This window comes from Acinonyx jubatus, chromosome C1 (genome assembly GCF_027475565.1).
Source record: "Acinonyx jubatus isolate Ajub_Pintada_27869175 chromosome C1, VMU_Ajub_asm_v1.0, whole genome shotgun sequence".
Taxonomy (NCBI): domain Eukaryota; kingdom Metazoa; phylum Chordata; class Mammalia; order Carnivora; family Felidae; genus Acinonyx; species Acinonyx jubatus.
The window spans coordinates 102,307,231-102,317,709 of NC_069381.1; the positions used below are offsets into that span (position 1 = coordinate 102,307,231).

At 49.2% G+C, this 10,479-nt stretch overlaps 1 protein-coding gene across 6 annotated transcripts in view; it reads right to left on the reverse strand.

Moving 5' to 3' along the window:
• PDZK1 (PDZ domain containing 1) overlaps nucleotides 1–397 on the reverse strand; it is a 43,590-nt gene extending 43,193 nt beyond the window's left edge. For 3 of the 6 annotated variants that reach the window (XM_015084241.3, XM_015084240.3, XM_053214699.1), the window contains exon 1: nucleotides 168–349. The gene's annotated coding sequence lies outside the window, so the exon portion shown is untranslated. Of the gene's footprint in view, nucleotides 1–167 lie in introns of all 6 variants that reach the window. The other 3 variants (XM_015084238.3, XM_053214700.1, XM_015084239.3) reach the window with 3 other exon arrangements.
• Nucleotides 398–10,479: the final 10,082 nt, after the last annotated feature.

Consider the following 10,479-nt stretch of genomic DNA (forward strand, 5'->3'; position numbering starts at 1 on the left):
GCAATACCCCACCACCCCACAAAAGGGCCCTAGCTCCTTCCCCATGAGCCTCCCTTGTGCCCTGGCAGCCAGCCACTGCTTGGAAAAGGAGAAAAGAAGAGAAAGAAGGTGGCTCAGGCCCAAGCAGCCGGCACCCTAAGGCAGGGGGACCCAGTGTCAGCTCTTACCTGGATCTGGGAAGAAGAAAAGCTGGTCCGCTCACCAGGGAATTCTCTCTCTGCTGGCCGGCTCTAGTCTTGGAACTCACTGGACTTTGAACAAAGATTGATTTAAAAGCTGATGTATTTAACAGGGACCTGTGGTCTGAGTTCCAGTGACCTCTGTCCTGCTTCCTGCCAGCTGGTGGGCCCGGAGCTGGTGTTAACTCCAGTCAACACTGGGCCCGCCTAACCCTGCGGGGATGCGACTGTTTGTCCGCCCCTCCCAGAAAAGAGGAGGGGGAGGAGGGAAAGGGCAGCTGGGGAGGAGGCGCCTCTGCCTTCCTCGGTCCTCTCCGTGCCAGGTGTCATGGTCACCCCAACCAACACCTCCATATGCAGTGTGTTAAGAATGTCCACTGTGCCCCAGCACAGGCTCAGGGCTGAGGGCCACCCCCTGGGCATCCTCATGCTGAGACCTTCCTGGGGAGGGGTAACCCATGCAACCCCCCGCCGAGTAGAAGGCCTGCAGGCCAAACCCTGCTCCGACTTCCCAGATTCCCTTCCTCTTCTCAGATGCCCTCTCCTCACCCCTTAGTTTTTTCACCTGAGGCTGCTCTGTTTTCTATTCTCCAAACTACGGACAGTTGCCTTCCTCTCGCACCCACGGAGAGTCTCTCAGGCAAGCCCAGCCGGGGAAGGTGGGAGGTGTTACCACAAGTCCTCTGTGTAGCTGTGGCCGCCTGGGCGGTGGGGAGGGGCCCTGCGTCAGCCCCTCGCCCCCCAGCCTCCCTGAGCAGATGATCCCTTAGCAGCAGCACCCACACGGGCAGGCCCCGACGCCGGGCGGCTGACTGACCTGGATCCTTGGCCCACACTAGAAATCGGGGCAAGAAATCGCTCCAGGCAGTAAGGCAAAGCAAACCGCCAAGCCCAGGGAGGACCGGGTGGCCTCAACCCTCCTCCACCCAAGCCGCAGGGGCTGCTGATCTCAGCTGGGCCCTGGCTTTCCCCTGCAAAGGCAGGGGCCAAGCCACAGAGTAAATGGTCAAAAACAACAAACATCTGAGCCGCTAACTCAAAACGGGTCATTTTCAGCCGTATTGCCATGTGCCCTGGGCCTCCTGGGTGGATGTCTTCCCAAGAGGCAGGACATAATGGGGAAATCTGAATTTAAGACTGGAACACCTGTGTTCAAATGCTGACTCTGCCATTTCCCAGCTGTTTGATCTAGAGTAATCCACTCCAACTCCGAGACTCACTTTATCATCCAAAAATAGTGGTTATTATATTGTTTTCAGAGATTTTCTTTTTTTTATTGAATCAAAATGTCTCTCACTTCTGCTCATAAATCCAAATGGTTCCCTCCGGAGCTACCCTAAGTCTACTCTTTATTCTATATAGCAGCCCTTAGAGTATTAAAAGGCTCCTTACATCCTCCATAGGCCTTCTTTTCTCTGGGATTCTGTGAATACCCCTTATTCCTTGGCCATGACTTCATGGCTTCTCACCCTGGACCCCAGCCAATCTGTCAATGTCTCTCTTAAAATCAAGGGCCTAAGGGGCGCCTGGGTGGCGCAGTCGGTTAAGCGTCCGACTAAAGCCAGGTCACGATCTCGCGGGCTGGGAGTTCGAGCCCTGCGTCAGGCTCTGGGCTGATGGCTCAGAGCCTGGAGCCTGTTTCCAATTCTGTGTCTCCCTCTCTCTCTGCCCCTCCCCCGTTCATGCTCTGTCTCTCTCTGTCCCAAAAATAAATAAACGTTGGGGAAAAAAAAATTAAAAAAAAAAATCAAGGCCCTAAAAGGGAAGCTTTAAAGTGAGGGAATTGTTCTGTATCTTGAGTGTGCGCGTGGCTATGTAATTGTCTAAAATTACCAAATTTCAGGGGCACCTGGGTGGCTCAGCCGGCTAAGCAACATACTTCAGCTCATGCCATGATCTTGCGGTTTGTGAGTTCGAGCCCCGAGTCAGGCTCTATGCAGACAGCTCAGAGCCTGGAGCCTGCTTCGGATTCTGTTGTCTCCCTCTCGCTCTGCCCCTCCCTCACTTGCACTCTGTCTCTCTCTGTCTCCCAGAAATAAACAAATGTTAAAAAAAAATTTTTTTAGGGGCGCCTGGGTGGCTCAGTCTAGTGGCGTCCGACTCAGCTCAGGTCATGATCTCAGGGTTCGTGAGTTCGAACCCCGCGTCAGGATCTGTGCTGACAGCTCAGAGCCTGGAGCCTACTTCGGATTCTGTGTCTCCCTCTCTCTCTGCCCCTCCGCTGCTCATGCTCTGTCTCTCTCTGTCTCAAAAATAAATAAAACATTAAAAAAAATTTTTTTTAATTTTTTTTAATTACCAAATTTCATCAACCTATCCACGTAAAATAGGTGAATTACACCGCATGGAAATAATACCTCCACTGCTAAGGAGCCTAAGTCAGTAATGTTTATTCTTGAAACTTCTAAAATAAAAAAAGTTGGACAAAAATAAAATAAAGACAGCCCTCCCAGTGGCGTGTATATTAACCAGGAGACTTCTCAGACTTGCCCTTTACCCCAGCACTATGGAGAAATCGCCACAAGCCTTGAGACTGGAAACAGAAAATGCAGAGAAATGCAGAGAAAGTTTTGGCTCAAAATCAAATAGAAACAAGCAATTATTTTTTTAAGCGACAAAACCCTTTCCCAGAGGAATGTTGGTTGAACGGAATGAGGTTTGCTCTCACTAAAACTTGAATTTTAAAAGCTCTCATGCCTGTAAATGGATATGATGTGATTAACGCAAAGCAGTCTTTTTACTGATTACTTAGATCTAGACGTTAATGAGAAGAGAAAATAACATCTATTATGTGACTGTTAAGCCTTTATATCTATGATTCTGTTTAACCCTCAGCCCAACCCTTTGAGACACTGTCTCCATTTAACAGATAAGAAAAGCCTAGACTGACCTGGTCAATTATCCTGCCCAAGATGACTCGGTTCAGAAGGACTAAGGAGCCTGTCTGTGAGTGTCACTGCGCCTGTTCGATAAGGGACAGTCCGGGGAGGGACTGAGCTCTCCTTGTCTAGGGGTATGGTATGCCAATGGAGGCTGATGGTTCTGTATCTTGTTACAGAGAGCTATCCCGCACCGCTGGGGAGCTCGGAGTAGGTGTAGGGGGAAGGAGTAGACCGCTAGTAGACGTGGGTCTTCCAGCTTGGGTCTCTTCCAGCTCGGAGTTTCTGTGACCCTAAACACCATGGATCGAAGACAACAGTGTCATGAGGGTGTGCAGGATAAGCCTGGTGTGTGGGTAGAAGGGCATGAAGGTAAGAGGCGTGAGTGTGGGCTTTGGAACATGGAGCATGGAACCCATGAATAGTTCTGTATTTTTTTTTTTTTTTTTTGCGAGCTCAAGTTTGGCCTTTATCTATCGGATAGATAGCAGCCCAGGTGGAGGGTCTGTTTTTGTTTTTGTGAGGCAGCACCCCTCCATACCGCTAGGATGAGGAAGAAAGCCGCTAACAACCTGGGGCCAATGTTGGTGTTTCTAGACCATGCAAAGCATTCACCCCAGCTACAACCCCAGCCCCTTCTGAAGGTAAATCTATGATTGGGAATTCACAGGAGGAAATTCTTTCTTCTTCCCAGAGTGCAGGCCAAGATAGATGGTTTCCTTGCTCTCCCTGATCGGGTTTTCCCTGTTCTGTTTTTACTCTAAATAGGTCCTTCTTCATCATACTTATATCTTATGTTTTTAAATTATTTTCTGTCTCTCATCCACCACAATATAAATCCCGGGGTCAGGGATCCGTATTTGTCACAGCATCCCAAGTACCTGGGATAGAAGTCTAAATTACAGCAAGCTTTCAAAAAATGGAATCTCATTCTGCCAGCATGACTGGCTTGTATCCCACCCTTTCGTTGAGAATGTAACCTTTTGAGGGTCTCAGTCCCTAGGTCCTCTCTCCTATCCCAAAGTGACTCTGTGAGGACAAACCACTTACTTACTGCTGTTTCAGCTTCCTCTTCACTTCTGGACCTTAGAGACCTCCTTCCTTCCTTCCCTCCAAGTTTAGCTATCTATTGAAAAAGAATTTGATACATGTATTTTTTAATGTTTATTTATTTTTGAGGGAGAGAGAAAGAGCACGAGATATTAACAACCTCATAAGATATTTTGGAGACTTAGGTAAGAAGACATTTGTAGATCACCCAGAACCTGGTAAATACTCAGTGTATACTAACATTATTACTATTGTTTTTGTAAGTTATGCCCTCTTGATTTATGGGCACACATTGTACAAACGAGCTTATGCAAATAAACGGGCTGGGAGTACACCATGGGCAAGTCAGGAGTTCATGATGTTTGGGGGCATTATGGATAGCATTCTTGCCCACACACAACACAGCATTCTGTGCAACCGGTCAGAAACAGAAAAGTACAAAGACCTCCAGGGCTTCCCAATACTTTTTCCCATCGTATCACACAGAGAAATTGATAATAGTTGTCTAGTTCACTAGGGGATGAAGCCCTTCAAAGCTGGAGTGACTCACAATGGGCCAGCTGCCCCAAGCCTTCCCAAACTCCTCAAAGTTTAAAGGGATTGATACTTTGCCACACCATGAGGAAACTATAAAACATTATTGGGAGCAACTAAAGAAAACTGAAGTGAATGAAGATCATACCATACTCATGGATTGAAACTTCAACTCTGTAAAGATGTTCATTCCCCCCAAACTGATCTACAGATTTTTTTTCTTTTAGTTTATTTATTTTGAGAGAGAGAGACAGAGAAAGAGAGAGAGTGCATGCACACATGGGCACACACACAAGCAGGGGAGGAGCAGAGAGGGAAGGGGAGAGAAAGAATCTCAAGTAGGCCCACACTGTCAGTACAGAGCCGGACATGGGGCTCGATCCTACAAACCGTGAGATCATGACCTGAGCTGAAACCAAGAGTCAGACGCTTAACCAACTGAGCCACCCAGGCGCCCCGATCTACACATGAATGTATTTCCAATCAAACTTCCCACAGGGCATGTTTGTTTATTTGTTTGGTTGGATTTTTTGGTGGAAGTTGACAAGCTAGTTCCAAAAAATAAAAACAAGGAAGGGTAACAAGACAGGAGAGTGACAGTAATTACTACAATCTGGCATTAAATGGGCCAACGGAATTGATTAGAAACCCTCCACACAGACCAATACAAATAAAAACAGTTGATTTATAACAAAGAACAGAGGGAAACGTTGGTCTTCAATAAATTGTTCTGGTGTATTCTTCTTGGTTCTGATTTATTGCTTTCACTATATTTGTGAGATCTATCCATGGTGCTCAGTGTAGCTATAGTCCATTTGTTTTCATCCTGGGGTTCCACTTATGTACGTAAGGCCCAAATATCAGGCAGGACTTAGGGTGATGCCTCTTAGGTGGTAACACAATCTCCTGACTTCCGGGATGCTGACAAGATTCCAGCTCTTGAACGGAGTGGTGGTTACACAGGTGTGTATGATTAAAGATTGAGCGCTGCATTTTGCTTTTATGCATTTTTCCTATACATATGTTTCATGATCACTAAGGTTAAGAAATAAGAAATTTTAAAAGTTATGTGTAAGGCACACTGGGGTAAACAGAGAAAGCTCTTCAAGGCTGCAAGTGACCTACCCTGAGGGTGTCAGCTGCCCTTGGTCCTGCCTGCTCTGTAAAAAATTGGAAGGGATCAATACCTTGGCATCACCTCTACATCCTGGTCAGAATCTTTTTTTTTTTTTTAATGTATTTATTTTTGAGAGACAGAGTGAGTGCATGAGTGAGGGAGGGACAGAGAGAGAGAGGGAGACACAGAATCCAAAGCAGGCTCCAGGCTCTGACCTGTCAGCACGGAGCCCAACGTGGGGAAACTCCACACCCATTAAACCACAACTGCCCCCCCCATGACATTTTCACCTGCCCCCCGCCCATGACAACCACCATTATTCTCTGTCTTTATGAGTGTGATTACTCTAGGTACCTCAGATAAGTGAAACCATACGGTATGTTTTATTGTGACTGGCTTATTTCACTCAGCGAATGTCCTCAAGTTCATCCACATTGTACAGCACGTGTTGGAATCCCCTTCCTTTTTAAGGCTGAGTGACACTGCACTGCATGCACACACATTTTATTTATCCACTCATCTGGTGACGAATCTGTTACTCCCACCTTTTGACTCTTGTGAGTAACGCTGTTATGAGCATGGGTGTCCGAGTATCTGTTCGAATCCCCACTTTCAATTCCTTGGGATGCATGTACCCAGAAGTGGTATTGCTGGATCATATGGTGGTTTTATGTTTAATTTTCTTCAGGAACCACCATACCGTTTTCGGCCGCAGCTGTGCCATTTTACATTCCCACCAACAGCATGCAGGCTTCCAATTTCCCCACATCCTCACCGTCACTTGCTATTTCTCAGAGTTTTTTTGATAATGCTCATCCCAATGGGCACAAGGGGACATCTCATTTGATTTGCGTTTCTCTAAAGATGAACGCTGTTGAGCATCTTTTCACGTGTTTATTGACCTTTTGCGTATCTCCTTTGGAGAAACAACTGTTCAAGTCTTTTACCCATTTTTTAATCCGCTCATTTGCTTTTGTGTTGTTGAGTTGTACGGCCTCAATTTTTGGACTAGGAAACAAAGACCCAGAGAAGGGAAGTGACCCAGCCAAGGCCACCCCAGGTTCATAGCAGAGCCATGGCTACAACCCAACGCTTTTGTCTCCAAGGCCAAGGCCCTTTTCTACTACACCATCTGCCTGGCTCAGTGCAAGTTTCCAGCCTCCCTCCCTCACACATGAGGTCCATCCCCGATAGCCCCAATTTTCACTCCAACTTCAGATCTGCCTACCCCTGTCTTACCTTGTCTTTTTAGTAGCTCATTAACTTGGAGCCTGGAATTTTAAGCTCCAGTGGGTTTCTGTCCCTGTCCTGAGTCCATGTTTATGACAGTCCCCTCCTTTGACTACCCAGGTGACCCTGGCCTCATCCTGCACCCGAAGAGGCAGTCCGCATACCTTTGGAGGAATTTATTAGGCCAGGGTCCAGATGCAGAACTGAGATAAATGTTTTACAGCAGCACAAGGCCACTCGGCTCTGCCATGTCTCACACACTGGGCCCCACGTGATTGCTGATCTGAACTTTTGTGTTTTTTCTCAGCAACTGGGGGGCAGGTCAGGGGAGGCCCGAGTACCCCTGGAGAGCTGCGAATTATTAACCTTTGCAAATGATACTTTAGCAGTCATTTTCTCCCTCTTCCCTTTCCCAGCTGAGGGGGCAGAATACACAATACATTTCCCCTAAAAGGAAAACGGACATGCAGAGCAAGAACAGGGCCATGCCCTGGGTTCCTGCCTGAACAGAAGTCCCGGCAGTCTCAGAGTATGGATTGGGGTCTTCACTTGCCTCTTTCTGAGAAACACAGAAACAGAAGATCAGTGGTCCTTGGGAAGTCTGGACCCCATCTTCGATCTGCCTACCCGTCTTACCTTGTCTTTTTAGTAGCTTCTCAGGGCCCCGAGGGACACGCTTTGGAGCAGGAGAACAGCAAGGAAAGTGCCGGGCTTCTCAAGGCCACAGCCTTGGCCTGACCATACCCTTCACAGAGACACTGGGGAGCAGCCTATGCGCCGGGGGGGGGGGGGGGGGGGGGGGGGGAAGGGCAGTGAGAGAGAATCAGGACCAGTAACAGCCTAGTGGGCTCAAGTCTGTGGCACGACTTAAAAGACACCCCTGCCTCAAAGTATGGCCTCCTCTGGGACGGTTCTAGTGTCTCCTGACATCCCAGCTTGGAGGGCAAACTCATCTGTGTGCCTCCTCCTGTTTCCCATTGTTTAGAATTCTAACGTGCCAGGAAAAAAAAGATAAAAGCAATGCTTGCCTTCATTATCCACTGAAGAATGTACGCTTTCTTCTCAGAAGCCCAAGTCAGGACAAGGACAAAGACAAGGATCTGCCTGAAGGTGGAGAGCAGCCTCTGTGCCCAGCCAGCCAGACGAGTGCCTGCGAAGAATCCTCTGCTAAACACTATCTTTTCCTTTCCCCTAGATCAGACTGGAAATACCCTGGAGGACAAAATGGCAGTCCCTGATTCAAAGCACTAGGCATCAGGAAGGCCTGGGGTCCCTGGTGTCTGTGGGGAGGCCGAGAAAGCACAGATGTCACACAGTATCTGAGATCCATCCCTGAGAGCCCCAAATTTTTACCCCAACTTCAGATCTGCCTTCAGAGGCTGGTTTCCTCAACTCCTCTGGTGGAAGACAGAGCTTGGCAGGAGCCTCAGGGAGGCTGGAGTCACTGGATTCACTGGATTCACACAGGTGCTCCCAGGAGGCGAGACACCGAGGACGATGGGGGATCCGCAGCTCCAGGCCCACGTGCTACGTGACTTTGGGGTCCAGGGGGCAGTGTGGCCCTGAGCTGCCAGGAGGAGCCTTTTTCCTATTTGTTCACACGGCACGGTGTGGCTCCACAGTGGCAGTGAGAGAGGGCACACCAGCCCAGAGAACAGACAAACCTGTGACTGTAGCCATTTCCAGCATGAGGCCAGTAATGTCCTGGAGAAAGTCAGGACCCCCCACCCCCACCCCCCACACCGTGCAGATCTGTGGTGGGGCAGGTGAGCCAGCGGTCCTGCAGGCCCGGGGCGCTTGTCAGCACAAGGCCTGGCTGCAAAGGCCCCTGGTGTCCCTGTGACCAGGGAGAGACAAGGCAGACTGGCCAGCACGCCACAGTGACCGGAGTGGATTTTCTCTGCCTTCTCTTTAAAAAGACAGAACCTGAGGTCGATACTGCTGGAGAACCACTCACTACAGACTGGAAATTAAAACTGCAACTGAGAGACGCATTCTTCCCAAGGCTTGTTCTGTCGCCTTGATACCAAACCCCCGAGGCTGCCACCTCGTCTCCATATGAAATGGTCCTGACGTCCTGCTCATAGATCGCCAGGGACTCTGGGCAACAGGCCGGTGGGGACAGCGGCTGGAGGTGGGGGCCAAAATGCCTACACAGCTTTGCTTTGGGCGCCCTGCTGCTCTGAGGTTTGGTTTCCTTCCAGACAACTGTTGGCTGTACCTGAGGGGTCAATTCACCCTTCCCCAGGGGAGACACTGGGTCGCCCACCAAGCCCCTGGAGCCAAGAGGGGCCGAGGCCCAGACACAGAAGGGCAACAGATCTGCAGCCTCTGACATACTTCCTCACGGTCGCCTGGGATGCTGGTGGTCCCAGCAGTCACAAAACAGGCGTGCCCAGTACCACGCTATTTGACATGCATTTTCTCATTGAAACTGCACATCAGTCCTATGACAAAAGTGCCATTATCAGGCCCATTCTGTGGAGGAGGAAATTAAGAAAAGTTGAGTGGGGCGCCTGGGTGGCTCAGTCGGTTAAGCATCTGACTCTTGATTTTGGCTCAGGTCGTGATCTCATGGGTTGTAAGTTGGAGCCCCGCCTCAGGCTCTGCCCTGACAGCATGGAGTCTGCTTGGATTCTCTCTCCCTCTCTCTCTGTGCCCTCCTTGCCTCTCTCTGTCTCTCTCTTTCTCTAAACAAATAAATAAACATTGAAAAAAAAGAAAGAAAAGTTGAGTGACTTTCCCGAGGTCACATAAAAAACAGTGGAGTCAGGAGATGGACCTCAAAGTGTGACTCTTGTGCCTGTGACTTAACCACCATCCGGACACATGTTCCATGAAGAGGCCTCCCCACAGAATTGGGAGTGATGGTTGAAAGTTAAGGGGAGGCAGATCTGAAGGCATGATGAGTGCGAATTTTTATTTTTATTTTTATTTTTATTTTTTATTTTACTTTTGACAGAGAGAGAGAGTGTGTGTGAGTGGGGGAGGGGCAGACAGAGAGGGAGACACAGAATCCAAAGCAGGCTCCAGGCTCTGAGCTGTCAGCACAGAGCCCCACGCGGGGCTCGAACTCACGAATCGCGAGATCATGACCTGGGCCGAAATCGGACGCTCAACCGACTGAGCCACCCAGGCGCCCCGAGAATGAATTTTTAAACTGGACGTGTGCAACAAAGAGTACCAAGTGGGTGCTCTGGGTGGCAGTGAGCTACACAGCACGAGGGAGACGAAAGCAGACGATGCAAGAGGTATTGCACAGAAGAGTCTGCAAGGAGCGATTCAGCAGCGGCAGGGACTTGTTAGGGGCACATACTCTTGAAGCCCACTGCAAACCCACTGAATCAGAAACTCCGTGGCAGGGCCCAGCCATCTGTATTTTAACAATCACCCGGTGACTTGAACACGCACTCAAGTTTGAGAACCCCTGGCATCCAAGTTTCTGCACCCTGCCAGGGTCCAGGCCAGGCCTCACGATGCTGCAGAAGTG